The sequence below is a fragment of the Rhinatrema bivittatum genome, chromosome 1 (assembly GCF_901001135.1).
Source record: "Rhinatrema bivittatum chromosome 1, aRhiBiv1.1, whole genome shotgun sequence".
NCBI lineage: Eukaryota > Metazoa > Chordata > Amphibia > Gymnophiona > Rhinatrematidae > Rhinatrema > Rhinatrema bivittatum.
In genome coordinates, this window is record NC_042615.1 from 723,378,687 (window position 1) to 723,391,388 (window position 12,702).

The window sequence follows — 12,702 nt, forward strand, 5'->3', positions numbered from 1 at the left end:
AGGAGTTTAGCAGTGGGAGTAGTTTTGTGAATGCAGTAGTAATGGTTTTGTAGTTGCTAAGCACAAAGAGGTGCCTGCTTCCTCTGGATGAAGAAAAGGCAACAATGCCATTGTGTCCAGGCCACTGACACTTTGACCTGCCTGTCCAATGTTCCTGAAGGTCCAAAATTTTGCCTTTGAATGATGCATGATGTCAGTGATGAGATCAGGAAGACAGGTCAGAGTGTTGATAGGAGATAATTCAGAAAAAAAGATACTGATGAACCAGTTTTGGCCCACAGGTCATAATTTGCACATCTCTGGAATAGGGCCTCCTAATACTTCCATCCCTACCCCCTCAAATACATTTATTGCATGCCCTCCCTTGCACTCCATCCTCCCGAAAGAATACAGCCATCTAGGCCAAACCTCTTCATAACCTGAGTCTCACCAGGTAATCTTCTCAAATCTTTGCAGGCAAGAAGTAAGTCATTGACCTCTTGCCTGCACCACTGCTGTTGCTTGGAATGGGGAACTGCTACAATGGCTATACAAAGTCTACATCCTCTTCCATAATGTTCATTTCTTGTTCCTTATAGCCTGGAAATAAAATCCATTAAATTAGTTTTTGTTCCATGTATCCACATATCTTATCTCACAACTGTCAAGTAAAAATATATTCCAGAATTCCTTAGAAAATGAAATAGGAATAAAAACATAGAAATAGCTTAATTGGATGTGTCTGCCCCCTTGTTCTTCTTTAACAGTTGTAAAACTTTAAAACTCTCTTGCAACCTATAGGCGTTGGCCTGGGACAGGCCACAGAGGCCATGGCCCCACCAACTTTGGGCAAGCAAACCATTATTAAAAAGGTGTTCTTGTACACAGCTGAAAGAATCAGATTACTAATATAAGAAGAATCCACACTTCCTTAACCCCCTCCTACTGCTACCTGATGAAGTGCTCTGATTCCCCCTCCTGTGAAGCTTGCTTGGGGTTGAATTTATAAGTAATTTCTGCCATGAGCAAGCTGCAATAAAGAGCATCAACATGTGCAGGATGTCTTTGCCACCAGTACTTCCTGCATCAGCGTTACTGTTGCTACTGGACCTCTTCTGCATCAACACTGCTACCACCTGCAGCCACTGGATCTTTTCTGCATAGCACATTGAGCATTGCATCTTCTGCCCCTATGCAGCTGCTGGACCTACCGTGCCACAGGACATCTCCCCTTGCTGCTGCAGCCGCTGGATCTGTCTTGTCTTGCCTTGCTGCTGCTGCTGCTGCTTTCAGCAATGCTTCTGGAAGACTGAGCGAAGTCACAGACACATCCCACCACTGGTACAGTGTTTAGGAGAGCAGGAGGAAAGGGTGGGGACAGGAGAGAGCAAGAGATGGGGGAGAAGGATGGGAATAAGAAGGACAGAGCAAGAGGAGGGGGTGGAAACAGTGGGGGCTGAAGGGAGAGGGGTGCTAGGGGTAGGAAAAGAGAGCAAGGATGGGAAGATAAGATGGACTAAGGGGAGAGGATGGGGCAAGGGGTGAGAGCAAGAGGGCTGGGGAGAAAGGAGAAAGAAAGGGCTGAAGGGAGAAAAGGAGGATGGGGTAATAAGATGAGGGAGCAGGGGAGAGAAGAGGCCTCATTAATTTTTGTAGGGAGTATTATGTTGGGCTGCCGAGCCTTTATCATTTTTCAGTTGGAGATGAGTATTATGCTGGGGCCACTGAGCCTTCATTGTTTTTCTGGTGAAGGGGTATTATGCTGGGGCTGCGGAACCTTCACTATTTTTCTTATGGGGAGTGGTAAGTTACATAACAGCCCTCAGTCCCCAGACTACTGCAACTCCCTACTTTTAGGACTACCAAAATCCACAATTCGGCCACTACACATTATTACAAAATTCAGCTGCTAGAATTTTGACTGGCAAAAAAAAGAGTGATCACATTACAGGAACGCTTGCCGATCTACACTGGCTCCCAATGGAACAAAGAATTCAATATAAGGCCTTATGCATAATACATAAACTAATCCATGATGAAAAAGCTGACTGGCCTAACACTGCTCTGCGCGTACATGTCCCACAAAGAAACCTAAGATCTGCTAATAAGGCTCTACTAACTGTTCCCTCTGTCAAAACAGCACGCCTCAAGCAAGTTAGGGAGAGAGCACTATCACTGGCTGGGCCCGTGCTATGGAACACCATGCCACTCGAAATAAGGCTGCAGAGAAACTTCAAAATATTAAAATCCAATCTGAAAACATGGCTATTTAAACAAGCTTTTTATAAAGATAAAGAGAAGGAAAGAAACAGTTGATTGATTAGGATGCACCAAACTAGAAATTGTTATTTGTAACCTACAAATGCACATTAAAGTTAAATTCTTTCCGTCTAATATGCTCCCTACAGACAAACTTAATGTACACACATAATTTATTGAAGTGAATTGTTACCGCACTATGATGGCACATGATTAATTGTAATCTATACCACTTACTTTTATTCATTATCGTGCCTTGTTGTAAACCTTTGTGATGGTTATCTAACTTAATGACGGTATAGAAGAGCTTTTAAATAAAAATAAATAAATAAAAGAACAATAACACGGGCTCAGCTAAGCTGTTTCTAATGTTCCAGTATTTGCCTATTTCTGTTTTTATTTTTATTTATTTAGGCATTTATATATTCTGTTTCAAATGAAGATCTCAACGGTTTACCATCAGCGACACCTCCTGGAACTTCTATGGGAGTTTTTGTGAAGCAATCCTTGATTTTAGGTTGATTATTTGACACAGGTGTTGAAGACATATCTCGCAGCCTGCCATTACCTGCGAACCTTTTCCTGGAACTTGCCTTGCCCTGCGGGACCTGGACGTCGGGGGCGGAGCCGGGTGAGACGCCATAAAAGCAGCGTCTTTGCAGCCATACAATCGCTGTAGCCTGCCATTACCTGCGAACCTTTTCCTGGAACTTGCCTTGCCCTGCGGGACCTGGACGTCGGGGGCGGAGCCGGGTGAGACGCCATAAAAGCAGCGCTATACCGGCGCACCGCAGCCGCCGGCGCTCCACCAAAGCCGCGCGCGCGGCTTTGCTTGGCTTAGCTTGGCGTGCTTGCTCTTGCTAGGAAACTTGGTGATTTTTCTGCAGCCACAAGTTTATGAGGAGAAGAACCCAGAGAAATTGTCCGTGGTGAAGACCCTAAGCAAATTTTCTTCTTGGACGTAAGTCAACAGTTTTCTTCTAAATAGTTAGGTTGATAATTTGCTCGCTGCTGAACTTTCTCTTTGTAATGCCACATACAAAGAGGAAGGCTAGGCTGCGAGATAAATACATGTTCTAGATCAACATAACATTAGATACAAGTTAGTTAGAGGTCAGGACAGTAGTTAGTAATATGTAAGTTCCACTTCAGTGATCTTCATGGATTAGTCTCTAATTTGTCTTAAATTTTACATCACTCGTTACTTTTGCTTATTCTATTGATAACTTCACCATCAAAAATCATAAACATTATCTTCATATTGATACTTTAAGTTAAATCATATGCATTTTTGAAGAGCCAGATCTTCAGTTCACGTTTGAAACTTTCTTTCTATTATCAGGCATAATGTCTCTAGTGAGTTCTATGGAAAACATTTGGCCTCTTGTTTGTGTTAGGTGTGCACTTTGCATCCACAGGAACCCTACCCCCACACCCTGACCCTCAGCAATGCATACAAAGTAGAACTAGAACATTCCCCATACAACTGACCATACAAAAACTATATTCTGGTGGTATCTCAATAACAGCAACACAAACTCTCTACTACCAGATGCATGTCCTATTGAGAAAACAAAACAAATAAGAGGGCCAATGCAATAGAGTGTGCTCAGCAGAGCCACTTAGTCCAACTTAGCGTGAGCCTAATAGCGCTATTAGCATTCACTCCAGATGCAAAAAAAAAAGTGCGTCTAGGACACACATATAGCGATCAGAAATTAACGCCTACCTGGAGCAGGCATTGATTGCTGAGCATTCCTTAAACCAGTACAGAAAAGCAGAAAAAAACTGCTTTTTCTGTATTGCCTCCTACTTAATATCATTGCGATATTAAGTAGGAGGAAAAAGTAAACAAATTTTAAACAAAAAAAAACCGCCAGCAGTCGGGTGCAGGAAACGGGCGATCAGTTGAGAAGTGTCCATTTCCTGAACACCATGGCTGTGCAGTATTTAGGAAAAACCAACACCAATAAACTCTGCATCGGTTTTCCCACCCGGCGGAGTGCCGATGCACTCAGGCTCTCCTTGCTAATGCGACCCCCCTAATTTAAATATTGATGGCGCCCCCAGGGGGGCACCTGAGGGCACATTAAAGTGGGCACTGACTGTTCAGCGCCCGCTTTCTGCGCCAAAGTATTGCATCAGCCCAAAGGTGAGGTATTTTACTAGCCTACATGCTAGTTAAATACCTCACCTCGGTCATGTACAGAAAGACTCCAAATTACAAATAAGAAGACAGAAACTGGAATAGAAACTCAAAAAAGCCACTCTGCATGCAGTACAAAATTTGAGAAATGCAAACAGAATTATAGCACCTAACATAGTATCAGGATCTGCAATAATGCACACAAACTAATCTGCACAAAGTTACACCTACAGCACGCAAGTGGAACAATCTTTCCTGTAAAAAGACAAATATTAAACCAGGCCCTAAACACCAATGCACCTCCAATTAGGGAAACAGAAAAAGCCAAGCTGCTGTAGAGCCTCACATAGTTTTATAGTTATAAAACTATATGAATAAATGTTTTAAAACAGCTGAACAGAACATCTAACAATTTAAAAAATGTAAAAACTCTTAATTTCGTAGGCTGTAGCAGATGGACTCAGGACCAATGGGTTTAGTGTTCTCCTGATAGCAGTTGGAGATGGATCAGATTTCAATCTGACGTCAGCCCTAGTACATATACCCCTGCAGGAAGTGCAGCTCTTCAGTATTTTACGTCTCCATTGCAGTTAGGGACTCTATGCACGCTAGCACAGCGTTAGAGTAATTTTACCAAAGAAAACCAAAATAAGAAGAAATCTTACCTCTACAGAGGAGCCCCGCTCTCCTGCGGTGACACCCATTGGGTCCCTCCCCCAGTTGAGATTTCCCGAGGTAATTTCCGCGATCCCTCGGAGGTAAGCCTCGGTCCGGCGGCCGACCCTCGGCGGGGACCTAGCCCCCGACATCGGGTGAGGATGAGAGGCAGTGGGTGCAACCTCTAGCGCGGCGGTGAAGGTATTTTCCCTCTCTCCCCACAGCCGGAGACTGCCCGGAACGAGACCAGGAAGCGCCAAGACAAGGTAAGGTAGAAATCTATTTAAATGTCTCCGGTCTCCGAAACTCGAGGAGTCGCACAGGTCGCCAGCTGGGACCAGTGCCACCGGGTTGATCTGCCTTAGCAGGGCAAGACCCCAGTCAGATCAGAGGGTCCTCCCACGTGGAGACCCTCCGAGCTGGTCGCCTTATTGTCCACGTGGTGACAGTCACCATTTTGATCTGTTCGCCGCCCTGTCCACCGTTCCAATCCGTGCGCACAAATACCTCGTGCGCATAGCCACGCGCTTACTGTGCCGGGCGCATAACTTCGATCTGTGCGCACAACAGCGCACGCACCAAACCTACACGCACAACTTCGCACCGGAGCGCACAACTGTATCTTACGCGCACAAGCCATGACACCACCGGAAAAGAAACTCAAAGTTCAGGGCCTTTGCCCAGCTTGCCACATTAGAGCTGCATAGCATGAGGAGGCCACGGCCCTGTGTATACAGTGCGAGGAGGCCCTAGGGGATCCAACTCATGACCCTCCCTAGCCGGTACCGGGTTCCAGCCTCTCAAAGTACGCCGGTCCTAGCATTGCACAGTGGGACCCCCCTCAAACGGGGCTCCCCAGGGACACGGCGTCCCTTAGTCTACACCCAGCATCTATTTCCTGGGTGGAATTCTTCAAAGGTCTGCATACCTTCGTCCACATGCGACCGGGGCCTCCTATAATACGACCACAAGCTCCACCAGAGGACCTCAACATCCCGGGACCCTCTGTGCCCAGGGAAGCGATCCCACCACCCAGAAGGCCCACCTTCGGGGACATGGACAACCCGGATGAGAATTCAGAACCCCTGGAGGAAGGGGAACTCCCTCCGGGGACAGAGCCCCACCGAACCATTAGACGCTTCCAGACCTGGTCACACACAGCTTAAAAGAGCTTGCTATCCTGGACACAAGCGCCTCAGGGGAACCTAAGACGAACCTCCTACTAGAGGGACTCCATCAGACCTCCCGTCACTTCCCACTATTACAAGCTGTCCAGCAACTAACTGACCTGGAATGGGATGCCCTGGAAACTACATTCAAAGGGGGGCGGGCTCTGGCAGCCATGTACCCTCTTGACCCAGCCGCCAAAGATACCATGGTCTGCGCGGTTTTGAAGCGCACTACTATCCCAGTGGAGGGAGGAACAGCACTCAAGGATGCTCAAGACAGACGTCTGGAATCTATCCTCAAACAGTCCTTTGATGTGTATATGTCTCTACAGATTGCGGCATGCTGTGCCGTGGTGACACGCGCCTGCTTATCACAGACCAGGAACCACACTCCTGGGGAAGCCCTGGAACCAGCAGTATCATTCCTCGTGGATGCCTTTTCAGATCTGGTATGCACCGCAGCTAGAGGAATGTCATCCGCTGTGGCAGCCAGAAGACAACTCTGGCTCCGAAACTGGTCGGCCGACGCATCTTCCAAAACAAGACTCACAAGGATGCCCTTCAAGGGAATCCTCTGTTCCGAAGTGAACTAGAGAAACTAGCCAACAAATGGGGCGAGTCCCCACTGCTGCGGCTACCGGAGGACAGGAATAAGAGAAACCAGCTACCCTTCCCCTAAACTTCCAGGGGCAGAGGATCACAGCGCTTCAACCCATATAGAAGCACATATCAAGCGACCCGCCCTGCAGGCCGGAACCAGTCCTTTCGAAACAAGCACAACAAAAGGGGAGCCAGCTCAGGCCCAGTCCCCAACCGCACCCCACAGTGAAAATCAGCCAAAGGAGGAAGCCATAGGGGGCTGGCTTGCCCTATTCTACCAAAGATGGGTCGAGAGAACTTAGGACAAGTGGGTCCTAGCCATCATTCGAGAGGGATATTACCTGGATTTCCACCACCTCCCTCCGGACAAGTTTGTGGAATCCCCCTACCACAACCCTTCCAAGAGGATGGCAGTGGAAGCTACACTGACCACATTACTAGCCTTAGAGGCTATAACACTGGTGCCTCAGCAACAAGTAAATACTGGACCTTATTCCATCTATTTTATCCTTATTCCATCCTGGACCTCAAGTCTGTCAATCTGAAGATTCCTCGCTTCCGCATGGAAACCCTATGCTCGGTAATAAGGGCGATACAACCGGGAGAGTTCTTTACATCCCTGGATCTGTCTGAAGCCTACCTACACGTTCCGATCCATCAAGAGCATCAGCGTTTTCTACGCTTCACGATCCTGGACCTTCACTACCAGTTACGGGCACTACCATTTGGGTTAGCCACAGCACTCCGGACGTTCACCAAGATCATAGTGGTGGTGGCAGCAGCACTAAGAAAGGAAGGAATCCGCGTGCACCTTTATCTAGACGATTGGCTGATCAGGGCGAAATCCCCAGCCACCAGGCAACCAACAGTCAAACCTCTATTGGAGAGCCTCGGGTGGGTGGTCAACACAAACAAGAGCTGTCTGCAGCCCTCCCAATCTTTAGAATACTTGGAAGTCCGGTTCAGCACCAAACAAGACAAGGTCACCCTGAAACCAACAAGGAGATCGAAATTGATGACCCAGTTGCGAACCCTGTTGAGCGAGCTTCGCCCCCACAGCATGAGACTACCTACAGGTCCTCAGCCTCATGGCATCCACACTGGAAGTAGTGCCATGGGCACTACTTCCAGTGTGTAGCCATGAGCTGTAGGGGTCTCAAATGAGACCCCTACAGCGCTCACTACTATCATGATGGAATCCACTGTCCCAGAACTACACCATACGCCACCAGCTCCCGGTCAAAGTCCGGACCCAACTACAGTGGTGGCTACAAGAAGACCATCTGAGCCAGGGAGCGAGACTATCCTCATCACGGACGCCAACCTTCGAGGATGGGGAGCACACTGCCATGAGCTGACTGCTCAGGGACAATGGAACAAAGAAGATTCAGGGTTGAACATCAATCGCCTAGAGGCCCGGGCAGTCAGACTATAGCCTGCCTACGGTTCGGTCACAGACTCGGAGACAAGTCAGTCTGAGTAATGTCTGACAACGTCACAACAGTGGCCCACATCAACCGTCAGGGAGGAACCAGAAGCCAACAGGTGTCTCTGGAAATAGACCCCCTAATGTCATAGGCGGAAGCGAACCTTCAAGAGATCTCTGCCGTCCACATCGCCGGGAAAGACAACGTCGCTGCGAATTACCTCAGCAGAGAAAGTCTAGACCCAGGAGAATGGAGGCTGTCGACCACAGCATTCCAATTGATAGTAAACCGTTGGGGAACACCAACCATGGACATCCTGGCAAGCTGGTCCAACGCCCAAGTGCCCAGCTTCTTCAGCCTCAGGCGGGAATCCCAGTCCCAGGGAATCGATACCCTGGTACAGACCTGGCCACAGGAGACTCTGTTATATGCCTTTTCGCCTTGGCCCCTATTGGGCACAATCATCCACAAGATAGAACACCACAGGAGACCAGTACTTCTAGTGGCCCCGGACTGGCCAAGAAGACAGTGGTATGCAGACATGCGAAGACTGCTGACAGGGAGCCCCCTCCCTCTACCTCCACACACAGACCTGCTCCAGCAAGGACCGATCCTCCACGAGGATCCAGCTCGATAATTTCTTTCGGTCTGGCCATTGAGAGGACTTGCCTGAGGAAGAGCAGATACTCGGGGGCAGTAATTGACACCCTACTCCGAGCACGCAAGTTCTCCACATCCCTAACATACATAAGGATTTGGAGAGTATTCGAAGCCTGGTGCGAGGACCATGACATCGTTTCATGCTCAGTCAAAATTCATGCGGTTTTTGAATTCCTACAGAAGGGACTGTCTCTCAACTCCATCAAGGTACAGGTGGCCACATTGTCATGCTACGGAACCAAGAGCGAGAGCGGCACCATAGCCTCTCATCCGGATGTCTCCCGCTTTCTGAAAGGAGACAAGCAGATCCGACCACCCCTAAAGTGGCCGGTGCCTCTTTGGAACCTCAACCTGGTCCTAGATTTCTTAGCAGGAGCTTCTTCAGACCCCCTTCGCGGCCTGTCTTTCTGACTATTAACGTAGACCGCCTTCCTGGTGGCGGTCTGTTCGGCCCACCGTATCTCCGAGCTACAAGCACTGCCCTGCCGGGAGCCATTCCTCAGACTCACCCCGGGAACATTCCAGTTATGCACAGTACTGTCATTCCTCTCCAAAGTGGTGTCTCACTTCCATCTCAACCAAACCATCTCGCTACCATCGCCAGATGAGCATAAGAATTCGGAAGAGTCTCGCAGCATACGCCATCTCAACGTCGGCAGGCTCCTAGTCCGATACCTGGAAAGGTCGGAATCCATACGAAAGATGGACCATCTGTTCATCCTTCACAGCGGGAAGAAGCAAAGGGAAGCGGCCTCATGAGCTACCATAGCCCGCTGGATCAAAGAAGTCATCAAGGCGGCTGTTGTATGTTCTGCTAGGAGTTAGCAATCTGATGTCAATCTGTTAACAAATCTCTGAGGTGAAAGCCGGGAGTTAGCAATCTGTTGTTGTTTAGAATAGTTGTGGGTGGATCCTTGGACCAGTGGCAGGTGACCACACCCTCGAGGGACCACTGGTCAGGCTTAGTGTAGGAGACAGACACATACCAGTTCTTTTATTAGACAATATAGTAAACCACCAGAGGTGGCAGTAGTGAGCTGGAAGCACCTGGCTGGGCTGTAGTCCCTTAAGTACTGGAACGACGATTCCAAGGTGGCTGAGCTGTGGAGAAACTAAGAAAGTGAGTAGGTTGGATATGCAGAGTTCTGGAACAAGTCCTTGTTGGTAACGCTCACACCGTAGTCTCTTAAGGCAACGCAGGAGTTGGAATGCAGTAAGCTCTCAAGGAGGGAGTACCTGGTCCCAGGGAAAGCTCTGAGAGATAGATGGAAACTCACTAATGTTGTAAGCAGCGATGACTTCTTAGCAGAAGTGGTATTCAGGAGAAGGTCCGGGACATGGGCTCTCGAGGAGTGAGTACCGGTTCCAGTCTGCGACGTGAAAAGAAAGAGAGAGCGGGTACCTCTAGTGAAGTCCGAGGAGGCAGAATAGCTAGGGTTGCGGAGAGCGAATCCCATCCGCAGCGACCAGGAAGAAGCTAGGTAAATCAATCCCTTGCTAACTCGTCTTGTTAGCGAAAACTGAGACCTTAAATATCTGGAGCTGGTGATTTCATCTCAGGGGGACGCCCCTGAGGTTTGCGCCAACACTGGAACATCAGTCGGGCCGCGCGCATGCCCTTAGGCATCTGGTCAACATGGCAGCTTGCAGCGTCGGGCCGGTACGGGAACGCCGGAGGAGGACGGCCTGAAGATGCCGCAGCAGCTAGCCTTCCATCAATCCTGAAGGGAGTCGCTAACGAGGGAAGGTGGGCGCAGCAGAGATGTCGAACAGCGACGGACACAACAGCGGCCTACGTAGAAGCAGGCAATCTAGTAGAATGGGCCTTTACAAGTCAAGGCCTATTCTACTAGAGCCCAGGCAGTGTCCTGGGCGGAAACCAAGATGCTGTCACCCACAAAGATCTGCCGGGCGGCGACATGGTCCTCTATCCACACTTTCTCCAGGCTTATCGCCTGGATGTTCAAGCTCGGGAGGACACAGCATTTGCAAGGGCAGTACTAAATGGGTCACGGGCAGCCCCCCCACCCAGTTCAGGAGTAGCTTTTAATACATCCCATTGGTCCTGAGTCCATCTGCTACACGCTAGGAAATGGAGAAATTACTTACCTGATAATTTCGTTTTCCTTAGTGTAGACAAATGGACTCAGCATCCCACCCACGGCTGCCTTTACTCATGGAATTCTCGGGTGACATCCCCGAGAGCGAGTGATTCACGGGTAAGCCATGCTTTCCTTCTGCTAGGACAACAATCCTACCGGGTGTCGACGTTTCTCGGTTAAGGGCACTGGCGGTCTCCAGCTATAACAAATTCAACCAGTTCAAATTAATGAAGTTAACAAAGTTTTATAAAGTGAATAATTTGAATAACTTTAAGTCATACATATATCCACAATGCTTTTCAAGGAGAATACTGAAGAGCTGCACTTCCTGCAGGGGTATGTGTACTAGGTCTGACGTCAGATTGAAATCTGATCAGTCTCCAACTGCTATCAGGAGTACACTATACCCATTGGTCCTGAGTCCATCTGTCTACACTAAGGAAAACGAAATTATCAGGTAAGTAATTTCTCCATTTATTAAACATTTTCCAAACACCAATAAAATATTTCAAAACAGCAGACACATCACATAATATCCAATAATTAAAATGGCAGTCAATCAAGAAAAATGAACTTAAAAAGCCACTTTTACTTACCCTCTCCTGCAGTTCTCCTCCTCCTCCCCTGGCAGGCCAAACCAATTTCACACATACACATGTCACCTCTCTTACCAGTCTCTCTCAATCACACACTGCTCTCTCACATACACACTGTGCACACTCACATGCTCTGGTCCCCAGTTGAACAGCTCCAATCTTTGGCCTGCGGCGGCTAGCATTCCGATCTTTACCCCACCAGCTGCGGGTAGCATGTGTCACACCTGCCTGTGCTTGGCAATACACCGGTTGAGAATCGCTGCTCTAGGGGCTGAACAACACAGAGCAGAACTAATCCAGCATTTTGTTGGTGTCTGTTCACACATTTCCTATCGGTTTATGGACCACTCGTGGCTGAAAAAATTCTGCTCAACTTGTCTGTTTCCGTTGTGAATATTTCCGGGATGTACGTTGCTTGAAGGTAAACCCCATGGGTCACTGCTAAGGGCCAGATGTGTAGTGTGGCCTGGCAGAGGCTCCAAGATCCCACGCCTCCTTACTTGTTCATGTAGAACATTGCTATTTGATTGTCCGTTTGAATCATGACGTTCTTTCCCCTGAGCACAGGGCTGAAAGTTGTGAGGGCGTGGCAAATGGCTCAAAGTTCCAGCAGGTTGACTTGTAGCCCCCTCTCTGGGATTGACCAGAGGGACCTTGCGTTTTCAGCGAGCCTGTGTGAGCCCCCACCTAGAAATAGAGGCAACTATGGGTAAGAGTGTTCAATGATGGAAAGGTTGCAATGGTACATCCAACGTGTATCGAGTTGGCTTGAGCCACCTGTGAAGTTCCTGAGCCATTTTTGGATATATAGTCCTCCTGATGTGGAGGGGATGGAGACGCTGGTTCCACTGTGATCAGAGGCCTCATTGTAGGAATCGCATGTGTTAATGGGTGAGCAGGACTATGTAAATGACAGTGACAAGGTGTCCCAGTAATTCGAGAACCTGTCTTGTTGTTGTGCGGTGAGATTTTAACATAGAAGCAGCTAATCTTCGAAGGTTGGCTACTCAGTCCACAGGCAGGAAGGCTTTCAGAGCGGTATCTGAGTGTTCCTATGAACTGCAGTCTTAGCATTGGGACTAGGACTGACTTCTCATAAATGACTAG